Here is a 12,239-nt window from a genome sequence, read left to right as displayed (position 1 = left end):
TGGTACAGCATACAACATGGCTGGCCTGAAAATTTGTTTGAATATCAACAGCTTGTTCTTAAGACAAAGTTTTGATTTTCTATTAATAAGGGGATAGAGACATTTTACATATTTATTACATTTGGCTTGAATGCCCTCAATGTGATTTTTGAAAGTTAAATTCCTATCCAGCATGAGCCCTAGATACTTAACTTCATCTGACCAATTTATTGAAACCCCTCTCATCGTGACAACATGTCTACTTGAAGGTTTCAAATAAAGAGCTTTTGGTTTATGTGGGAATATTATTAGTTGAGTTTTGGAAGCATTAGGAGAAATCTTCCATTTTTGCAAGTATGAAGAAAAAATATCCAAACTTTTTTGCAATCGACTACAGATGACACGCAGGCTTCGTCCTTTGGCGGAGAGGCCTGTGTCATCCGCAAACAAAGATTTTTGACATCCCTGAGGTAGCTCAGGTAAGTCAGATGTGAAAATATTGTATAATATTGGTCCCAAAATGCTGCCTTGAGGAACACCAGCTCTTACAGGAAGTCTTTCAGATCTGGAGTTCTGATAATTAACCTGAAGTGTACGATTTGACAGATAACTTTGAATTATTCTAACAATGTATGTTGGAAAATTAAAGTTTTTTAATTTTATAATCAAACCTTCATGCCAAACACTGTCGAATGCTTTTTCTATGTCTAGAAGAGCAAGACCAGTAGAATAGTCTTCAGATTTGTTGGAACGGATCAAATTTGTTACACGTAAAAGTTGATGAGTGGTCGAATGTCCATGGCGGAATCCGAACTGTTCATTGGCAAAAATTGAATTTTCGTTGATGTGGGCCATCATTCTGTTCAAAATAACCTTTTCAAAAAGTTTACTGATGGAGGAAAGCAAACTGATTGGACGATAGCTAGAAGCTTCTGCAGGATTTTTGTCTGGTTTTAAAATTGGAACAACCTTAGCATTTTTCCATTTGTCAGGAAAATATGCTAATTGAAAACATTTGTTAAATATATCAACTAAAAATGATAAGCTACTTTCTGGAAGTTTCTTGATGAGGATGTAGAAAATTCCATCATCGCCAGGAGCTTTCATGTTTTTGAATTTTTTAATAATAGTTCTCACTTCTTCCAAATCAGTCCCCCAGGCATTTTCGAAAACGTTCTCTTGATTGAGAATATTTTCGAACTCCTGAGTAACTTCATTTTCAATTGGACTAGTAAGTCCTAAATTAAAATTGTGCGCACTTTCAAACTGCATAGCAAGTTTTTGAGCTTTTTCGCAATTAGTTAGTAATAATTTGTTTTCCTCTTTCAATGCTACCCTGGGCTTGGGATTATATTTTCCAGGGAGCGATGAGTTTTGATAATTGATCGCTGTTGTTAGTAGCTTTGATTAGATGTTGGGTGAATTTCAAAGCAATGGCAACCTTTTTATTACAAAATTTAGATTTTGTCTTCTCACCTAAAGATTCTGGTTAAACTACTGCATAGTACGGCTATCACTCATCAAAATTAATTTCACTTCGGGAAAATATAATTTCAAACTGGCGAGAAGATTACAAACTGAGGGTGGGTTAAGAGCACAGTCAGACCCTTGAATGTGCAATGTGGGGTAGTAATTGGGAATGCCATTGACGGTTTATAATCTTCTACGAGGTTTTCGAAAACCAACAGGGCGCGTGCACCGGGTTGCGGATAGGAGCAAAGGGAGATCAATAGCATCTACTTAAAATAATAGAGCAAAAAGCCGTTCCATGATTAGGTAATGTTTAGCGATCTTCTATGGTGTTCTAGTACTATAAAATTCTTCACTCACTGGGAATTCTGGCCTTGATAATATCAATAGTGATAAAAACATAAAATAATACCTAATACTCAATAAGTACAATGTAGCTTCAATGTAGTAATAAATGAAATAAAATCAATTTTCTATACTTGACAAGGTTTTGAAGACAATCAATGAGTGAAAGAACTATCTATTAGAAAAGCCACATCAGCTAAGGCTATACATATACAAATGTTGGTCATAGGGTCATGGCGAGCATTCGGTATGTATGTCTATGACTGATTCTGATCTAATAGGGGCACTAGAAGACCACGCGGACAATTTCGAAACAAATTATTTTTATACATCGGTCTTATGATCCGAAAGGCTCAGCTATGCTGTAATGTCATTTTTTAAGCTATTCATTAGTGCTGTTTAATTGTTTATTATTCTAACAAAACTACATAATTATTCATTACTAATCACTGTTCCTATATTCTCTCTTTCTCCCCTTCTTATCTGTTGCATGATTATGATCATTACTAATATAATGCATGAGCATGCACAATAAGAATAATTTCAGAATTGTAAGCAGTCAATGGATAACTGGATAGAATAGCTTCGAAAAGGATGCTCAAAACAGAATAATTCTGGTCAGGGAAGTATGAACATAATGAGTAAGTAACACATTTCATTTTAATAATATCAAATATTTTTATATAAATCAGCACCGCCAATCAGTGAACTGAATTATAATTTTATATCTGTACATGATAAAAACAGATAAAGTTTGTAAAGTTGTCACCATCGATTGAATTGCGTTCTTTATAGTAATGTTCAATCATTATCAAAAGCTCCTAAAGCGTTGCATCGTGCCATTAGCAGTTCTTAGCATCACTCTCATATTGTTATTACTTTGTTGTTTATTAAATTTATATAAAGCGATCAGCTCATTCTTTCTTACTTGTACAATTGTTTGAAATTTTAATAAATCAAACCAAACTTCAAAACTTACATTAAATTGTTCTCAGCATATTTACATTTTGCAGCATTAATCGCATTACTGTGTCAAGTCTTCTCCAATCTCCTATACCCTACCCCAACCCTTCCTATCATTTCCGATGGTGTTCAAGTGGTCCGCATAGACTATTACGGCCATTACCTATCCCTGCCCCCGGCTTTGGACTGACTTGCGCTCTCATTGCCCCACCAAACGCTGCAAAATGAAAATGAAAATGAAATAATTTGTTTTCCTCTTTCAATGCCGGTATTGGCTTCTGAGGTTTTTTCAAGATTTTCGATAATTTCCAAAAGGGCTTAGAGCCAGGGTCCAATTGAGAAATTTTATTTTCAAAATTTTTGTTTCTTAATTGAGCAAAACGTTTCTTGATTTCTTTCTGCAAATCCTGCCATATAATTTTCATAGCAGGATCGCGAGTGCGTTGAAATTGCCTTCTCCTCACGTTTTTAAGACGGATCAAGAGTTTAAGATCATCGTCTATAATCACGGATTCAAATTTTACTTCACATTTTGGAATTGCAATGCTTCTGGCTTCAACAATGGAATTTGTTAAAGTTTCAAGAGCATTGTCAATATCAAGTTTAGTTTCTAAAGAAATGTTAACATCAAGATTGGAGTCAACATACGTTTTATATATATTCCAGTCGGCTCGTAAATAATTGAAAGTGGAGCTGATAGGATTGAGAATCGCTTCTTGGGATATTTGAAATGTAACAGGGACATGATCAGAATAAAAATCAGCATGAGTAATCAGTTGGCTACAAAGATGACTAGAGTCGGTTAAGACCAAATCAATCGTAGATGGATTTCTAGAAGAGGAAAAACATGTAGGGCTATCAGGGTATTGAATTGAGAAATATCCTGAAGAGCACTCATCAAATAAAATTCTGCCGTTGGAATTACTTTGAGAATTATTCCATGACCGATGTTTGGCATTAAAGTCACCAATGACAAAAAATTTTGACTTATTGCGAGTCAATTTACGCAAGTCAGTTTAGAGCAAATTAACTTGCTGCCCAATGCATTGAAAAGGCAAATAGGCAGCTATGAAAGTATATTTACCAAACTGTGTTTCAACAGAAACACCTAAAGTTTCAAAAACTTTAGTTTCAAATGATGAAAACAGTTGATGTTTTATACGCCTATGAATGATGATTGCAACTCCCCCACATGCCCCATCAAGTCGATCATTACGATAAACAAAAAAGTTAGGATCTCTTTTGAGTTTAGATCCAGGTTTTAAATACGTTTCGGTAATAACTGCTATATGCACGTTATTAACCGTAAGAAAATTAAACAGCTCGTCCTCTTTACCATTCAGAGAACGAGCATTCCAATTTAAAATATTTTAATTATTATTTGTATCCATTAGAAAAACGTAATCCAATAACAATTTGATTTGTAAATTTTACACCTACTTGGACTGCTTCAGTCATAGTGGTGGCTTTGAACATTGCATCAATCATTAGATTCAATTGTTCAGTTAGAAAATTAAAATCAGAGGCAGACATATTATCTGATGATTTCCCATTGGAATTTTCGGTAGACGAAGAAGCGGAGTTACCTGTGGCGGTAGGGTTTTTTCCATTTGATTTGAAACAAGTAGAATGGGTACCCATGGATCGAACAGGGGAGGAGTTCGAATTTCCTGCTACGATATCGGCAAAGGATTTACCGTGGGTAGATACATTCGAAATAGAAAGATTCGAACGGCTACCCGACGGATTAAAATTAGTTTGTGAATGAGCAAGATTATGATCTTCCTGATGGGTATGATTCATGATCAAGCGATCGTTAACTGAAAAATGAGCATTGTTCGATACTCTACCAGGCAAATTCCGGAAACGACCGTTATCGTAACGGATATTATCTTTCATCTGCCTGGCACGAGCCTCAATGACCTTTTTGCGTGAAGGACAATTCCAAAAATTGGACTTATGGTTAGCCCCGCAATTACAACATATGAATTTGGTGGTATTTTCCTTCACTGGACAGACGTCTTTGGCGTGAGAAGAACCTCCGCAAATCATGCATTTAGCATCCATGCGACAATTTTTTGTACCATGACCCCACTTTTGGCACCGACGGCACTGAGTGGGGTTCTGGTAATTTCCTCCAGGTTTCTGGAAATGTTCCCATGTCACACGGACATCAAACAAAAGTTTTGCTTTTTCTAAAGCTTTAATATTATTTAGTTCTTTTTTGTTAAAGTGAACTAAATAAAATTCTTGAGAAAGCCCTTTCCGAACAATGCCAGATTGGGTTCTCTTTTTCATAATGATTACTTGGACTGGGGAAAATCCAAGTAAATCATTTATTCCATTTTTGATCTCTTCAGGTGATTTATAGTCACTTGAGAGGCCTTTCAAGACAACTTTGAACAAACGTTCAGTTTTGTCGTCATAAGTAAAAAATTTGTGCTTCTTCTCTTCAAGATGTTTGAGAAGAAGCTCACGATCTTTAAGAGTTTCCGGCAAAACGCGACAGTCTCCTTTCTTTGCGATTTGGAAGGAAACCTTGATTCCCCTAATGGAGTTCAAGATCTCCTGCCTAAATCCCCCAAATTCGGAACAACTGACCACGATAGGCGGCACTCTTTGCTTCCTCACTTGAATCAAAGAGCCTGGGCTAGAGGCTGCTTCGATTTGGTGTTCGGAAAATTTGTCTAGAGCATCGAACTGATTGCTCATTTCGATACAATTATTCGTTTCACCCTTGGAAGAAAGTTCGCATTCCGGGGAAGCGTCCTTTCTTCCATTCTTGCCACGTGTAGTGACAGTTTTAAAACCCACTTTTTTGGAAGGAAGTAGTGAATTCAGAGATTCACCCTTCCTTTTGTTTGTTGTTGATACCATGTTTAATTAATAAACGAAAGAAGACGTGACCTTCGAAAGGTTTTTTCCCAAGACGGTGTCCAAGAAGGATTACCACCGCTAGCTTTCGCCAACGGGTCCAACGAAAAATCGAAGGCACGGGTCCAAACAAGGATCGTAAAGGGATCAATAGTAGAAAAAATAGTACTGAAAAGTACTGTTTTAGTAGCACTGAAAAGTACCGTTTTTAATTTTAGCACTGAAAAGTACTGTTTTTGTAGCACTGAAAAGTACTGTTTTATTGCTTTAGGTAGTTTTTAAGAAAACTTCCAAGAGCAGAGAGAATTCGTGTACGCACAGCACGAAGGTACGATGCGCACTCTGATCGGTTTGTTTAAGATTACCAACTTGTGCGCGATCCACGCCAAGCGTGTCAGCATCATAGGCGGCGTCCATTTATTACGAAACGCTAAAATTGGAAATTTTTGACCCCCCTACGTAACGCTTCTTGTATAAAATTTTTTAAATTTTTGTATGAGCCGTAACGCTTGAGCCTACTCCCCCCTCCCCCTAGAGCGTTACGTAATTTGTGGATGCCGCCATACCGAAGGACATCCAACTGACTCGTCGTATCCGTGGAGAACGCGCACAATTTTTAACAAAACGGGTCATTCGATGTAAAAGAGTTACAACCAGAGACACTTCATCTATAACTATTAATTGATTAATTAATTTATTTATTTATCAATTATAATTTTGGTTGATTAGTTTTCTAGTTAGCTGTTACTGATTAGTTTTAGCTCTTTGTTTGACAAATTGATACCTACTCTGATCGCTCTAGCATGCATTTGCATGTAGGTAGCGATGACGACAACGGAATTATCCAAAGTAAGTAAAGTTTGTAAGGATGCTTAAAATATATCCCCTTGCCCGATTTCATCTTCTAAACTGGTACCAATTAGCTCATACGGTTGAAATAATTAAATTTCTGTTAGATATCAGGCTTGAGAAATTGCCTAGATCTAGGCGTTTTTATCACAATTCTTGAAATTAACTATTCATTATATCTTTACATATTGCATTATTAAGCATTTTGCAAGCATATTCAAATTCAGGGAGCTCATATTCATTATGTACAGTCGTTTAAAAAAATAACAATAATCGCATTGATAAGTGATCAATTTCACCCCGAAATGGGATTCCCCGATTTTCTATTTAAGGGATGATATTTAGCACTAAAACCACATTTGTTATAAAATTTTGGCACATGAGCCAAAGAGGCTGACCGTCGTACTTGTATTCAGTTGTTTGGCATTTTCAACATGATTGAAAACAGACAAGAAAAACCATGAAAAATGATCAATTTCACCCGAAATTACGGCACATGTAAACTTCAAAACGTCAAAACCTTATAACAGCAAGAAAAATGTGCTTTTCTATGAAAAATAAGACATGCCTTAATATTTACCAACTTTTCAATAGTTTAGTCATGAAAATCAATAGTTTTCATTATTTGAGTAGATTCGTAGAAAGATTTGCAATTGATTGGTGCAAGAATCTTGAAAATTTATGCGGGCGTTAGTAAGTTATTAACAGTCAAAATCTAACCACTTTTCGTGACGCGAGCGATTTTTCGGTTTTCGAAATTGTACCCCAGTATGTTGCCGTAAGACGTTATCCAACGTCAAAAAAAAAAGTCAGTCAGCAAATTTGCACGGAATTCGGAGACCCACTAGATCGGTTTTTCATGGAATGCTGTATATATAGACTCCTGGCTAACTATATTACTATTGAATCCTTAGTTCAGCCCGAGGCTGGTTCATCCCCGCCCTCTGGCTAACTTTTTGGAAGAATTCAAGTTAATATTCTGTAGACATTTCCGATGGAAAATTTAAAAATTTCTTGGAAAAAGCTTTGGAGAACATTTTGGCAAAACTTAGAAAGAATTTGTTGTCTGGAATATTTTAATAAATTTTGCCAAACCCAGGACCAACATCTGATCTACGGCTATAAAAGAAACCCAAAACTAGGCTCTGGAAAAAACATCATCAAAACTCCTACGGAGGATAAGCCATAGATGGCTAGGAATAACAATCAAAATAAATTCAAAGAGTTTGTCAGAAACTCGTCCATGACTTCAAAAAAAATACTATTTTTGCTGGAAATCATTGTAGACATCACATCAGAAATTCCAACAAATAAACAATATTCGTTTCTATTGATTAACCCTTGACACTGTTTTCACACGACTTTGGTCAACTATTACTAAACAAAACAAAGTTTCTATAATGAAAGATAGAACTTTATTGGACGATAATAATTAATCACTAGTGTTATCAGTGGCTATTCTCTAACGTTAAATATGTGCTTTCTATCGTTTACTGTTTGGTTCATAATTTAAATTTGCAAAATTAGTCATTTCAGGGTCGTATATCAGATAGTAACGTGAGTTTACGAGTCGCCACTGAGTGATGTGATTATTTTCAATAATTCATTTATTGAAATGTTCAGTTGAAATTCTAATTCTTTATGCACGACATTGATTTAATGTTTTTTTTTCTCGATTTCGTTTAAAATCCATTGTGTTCTGCAGTTATTGTTTATTTGGATTCTTGATTTTACAGAAGTTCTGCCTCAAATTTAGCATGAGTTTCCATTTTCCGTTTGTTTTTGAATTTTGAATTCTGTCAGGATTATATTCAAAATGTTCTGAAATTTATTCTCGATTTTCGCCATAATTTTGTCTACAACCAAAAATTTTCCCTCGATTTATTCCACAGCTTTGTTAAGAAATGCTTCAAGTAAATCATTTTGCATCCCTACTTCAAAATCTTGCCAGTAAGTTCCTCGTGTACAGGAATTTTGCTAAGTAGACTAACACGAGATAGTCTACCAACGTTCATGTATTTTTTTTTTTTTACTGAAATCAGAAATCTAACATAATAACCTTATTTTAAGCTAATGTTCGTCGTGTAAAATTGATACATGAAATCTCTAAAACGCTATTTTATACCATTGTCATAATCAAGTCTTATCTCGGACAGATAACTGTTTGAAAAGATTTGAAATTACTGCAGTTTTCTACATTCTAAATTCGATTAATATGTATAATGGTTAATATACAAACAGAAAATATTTTTATTTCTAGTCATTTTAATGACTAATACTTGTAGTTTTAAAGTCACTTTTAGGTCACTTTTTGGTCACTAATTGGTCACTTTTTTGATCGTTTTGGTCACTAAAGTCACTATTATTTTGCTGTCTGACTGCTACCAGCCCTGCATGTTGTGTATTCGTTATTCTATGTTTTATTTGGCTAAACACATTTATTTTATAATTGATTCAAATAGTTTTGGAATGGATGAAATAATAGCGATTCCACGATAATTTCAAACATCAGATTTTCTACCAGACTTAAAATGGGTATGAGATACGATCTTTTCCATTCTTTTGAAAATCTGCCCATTTCAAGTGACTTGTTGAATAGCCAAAATAATAGTGCTGTAACTTAGCTAAGCTAAGTTTTTCAGTAAAATAGGTGGGATTCCATCTGGCCCTGATCCTTTGTTGGAATCTAAATTCTTCAGTCCTCTTAATATGTCCTTTACCAGTATTTGACTAACACCGATATCGCTCGTAAAATCAGGAAAACTAGAAAAATATTCAAAATCACGATCTTCATCCAAAAAGTTTGTAAAAGTCTCTTGGAAAAAAGTAGCAAAAAGATTGCACGTACCATCTGGATTATCTGCTGCTCTATCATCCAATGTTATTTTAGATGGAAAATTGTTAGACTTCATCTTCGATTTAGCATATTTGAAGAAATTCTAGGGCAACATTTTAAATCATTTTCTATTTTTGTGTTCTTTGTTCTTCAAGTGCAGCGGACATCCCGAAGCCTAACAAAGATGCGACACTTCCCTCAAACTATCGTCCGATTAGTCTCCTTTCCTGTCTCAGCAAACTTCTGGAACGATTTATTCTGATTCGCATCGAAGCACATTTAGATGTCTCTAGGATTGTATCGATCGAGCAATTTGTCATCAATTGGTACGACTAGTTAAGCAGGTTCGATTAGGTTTCACTCAAGGTATCAATCTGGAATGATACTCCTTGACGTGGAAAAAGCATACGACTCTGTGTGGCAAGCAACAAAATAAATCAAGGCAATTTCCCTATCACTACTACCAACATAGTACGCTCGTTTCTCAAAGATCGATCGTTTCATGTAGCTGTCGATGACGAGGTTTCTGATAGGAAACAAATTCCCTACGGCGTGCCTCAAGGAGCAGTACATATTCACAGCGGAGGTCCAGTACTATTTGTTTGCCGACAACACAGGCTTTGTAACATCTCATCGAGACGCTTCAGTAGTGGTGGGAAAACTGCAACAAGCTCAACAGTCACTGGAAGCGTACCAGCGGCAGTGGAAAATTAAAGCCAATGCTAGCAAAACTCATTCTATCTTTTTCTCGAGGACACGTAGTCCTCGAAACCTTCCGCAACGCGAAATCAGAGCCAATGGACAGCCTATTCCCTGGTCAGAAGTTGTTCAGTACCTCGGTACCTCGCTGGACCGAAAATTGACCTTTGCTCTCCAACAGTCTAAAAAAGTGTGAAAAGCTAACAAAAGCCTCTTGTTTTCAGTTGTCAACCGAAGATCTGCCCTCGATGTTCGCAGTAAGCTACTTCTGTACAAAACTGTGTTTCGACCAACTTTAACCTACGCTTTCTAAGCATGGCACACCTGTGCCCAATCTCATCGCAAAAAGATTCAACGAAACCAGAATCGAGTTCTCAAAATGATGATGAACCTGGACTATTTGCACCCCACTGATCTACAGTGCTGTTCTGAATAATAGCAGCGCATGTCGATTTTCATACAAAATGCCCAACTTTGACATGCTGTAGTTTTGTTCCCTTTCAAGCAATCGAGTTGAAATTTTCTCCACAGAACTACAAATATGCCCAATTTTGTAAACACAAAATTTCAAAATTTTCTAAGCCCCTGCCGGAAAGTGAGATACTAGGTGAAATTGTTCGAAAAAATAGCAGTTTTAAAAATTTGAATTTCGGCTTGACATTATAGTTTTAAATTGTATATCACTTACCATTGGAACAATCTCCTCCTACTTATCAAACCTACACCTAAACCGAAAATGTTTAAAATATTTGTAAAAGAAAAATTTTAAAATGAAAAACTGCTATTTTTTCAAAAAGATTCACCTAGTGTCTCACTTTTCGGCAGGGACTCAGAAAAAACTGCAATTTTGTAGTTACAAAATTGATCATATATGTAGTTCTGTGGAGAAAATTTCAGCTCGATTGCTTGAAAGGGAACAAAACTACAGCATGTCAAAGTTGAGCATTTTGTATGAAAATCGACATGCGCTGCTATTATTCAGAACAGCACTGTACATGAGCAAGCTGGTATTGAACTGCAAGCTGGCTTCTCCCCAAATTCCTCATCGGATGCAGACCTCGGAAAAACCCCTAGTTCTTCTACTAGTAGAGTAGAGTTGTGATAGTTTTTTTACTATTTGATTCATCCCATTTTTTCTCTAACTATCACTCACATATTGCAATTACGCATTCGTAATTTTTCTTTCTAAATTGTCCTTCCTAAATATTGACTACCATTAAGGAATTTAAATGTCAGTATATTTTGCTTAGTTTCTACGTCACTGCTGTTAGGTCAACCCATCTCAGTCAAAAACTAAATGTAACACGAATTGTAAACTGTCTCAATAAAACTGTAAGTAAGTAAGTAAGTAAATGCAATACGCGATTCCATACTTATGATGGGTAGTGTAATTGATTTGAACAAGACCTACATTTTCTCTATATTGACTGAAATTTTGACCAGTAGTTCATTTCGACATGAAAAATCTAAACATTGGATGACTGGTGAATTTCCAGACATTTTTGAAAATATGTAAATATAGGTTTATTGCTCATGCTCATGCAGATTTCATAAACAATAATTAATATTCTTTCATGAAAGATTTTTGTTAAACTTCTTTTAAGAGGAAAATAACCATCATCGTTTTGCAAATTTTCAAAACCAGTTTTTTTGCTCTAAGTTTAAGAAATATTCAAGATAATCTATCATTGCACTATGCTTACTATCTGTAATGGGATGATTGATTTTCATGAGGATTGAATTGAATAGGGTACCGACTGTTTATTTGGTTTATTTCGTTCATAACCGCTAACAGTTGGCCAGCGGCTAAAAGTACAGACAACAACCTTTAGATCATTCAGTTTCTTTCACTGGCCGCCGAACGACGACACTGTTGTTTGTATTCCTTCCACTGATCGCGGTACGCTGGATTCTCAAATTTCTCAAACTTTCAACACAAGCGCATGGAAGAATGGTAGTTGGAGAACTGTCAAAACGTATGGAAAATAATGAAAATCATAAATTGCTTGCAATTAGGAAACTGAATCAAAACAGTGGTGATTAGAAATCAAGTGTAAAGTGAATACAATTTTTTTGTGTTTAATTCATCTTTCTTTGCTTTCTTTGTTTCAGGATTTCGTTTTTACTACCATTGAAAAAGAGCCATCTATTGCATTTTCATTTTTGAATATCGCCCTATTAGAGTGAAAAAACCGATTTTTCATTCTTTATGATTGCTAATGAT

At 35.6% G+C, this 12,239-nt stretch overlaps 1 protein-coding gene across 6 annotated transcripts in view; it reads left to right on the top strand.

Annotated features, from left to right (window-relative positions):
* LOC5565314 (dedicator of cytokinesis protein 9) overlaps positions 1–12,239 on the top strand; it is a 301,107-nt gene that overhangs the window by 263,697 nt on the left and 25,171 nt on the right. The gene's annotated exons all lie outside the window — the stretch shown is intronic.

Source organism: Aedes aegypti, chromosome 2, assembly GCF_002204515.2.
Source record: "Aedes aegypti strain LVP_AGWG chromosome 2, AaegL5.0 Primary Assembly, whole genome shotgun sequence".
In the NCBI taxonomy this organism is placed as follows: Eukaryota; Metazoa; Arthropoda; class Insecta; order Diptera; family Culicidae; genus Aedes; species Aedes aegypti.
This window is presented reverse-complemented; position numbering and strand designations above follow the sequence as displayed.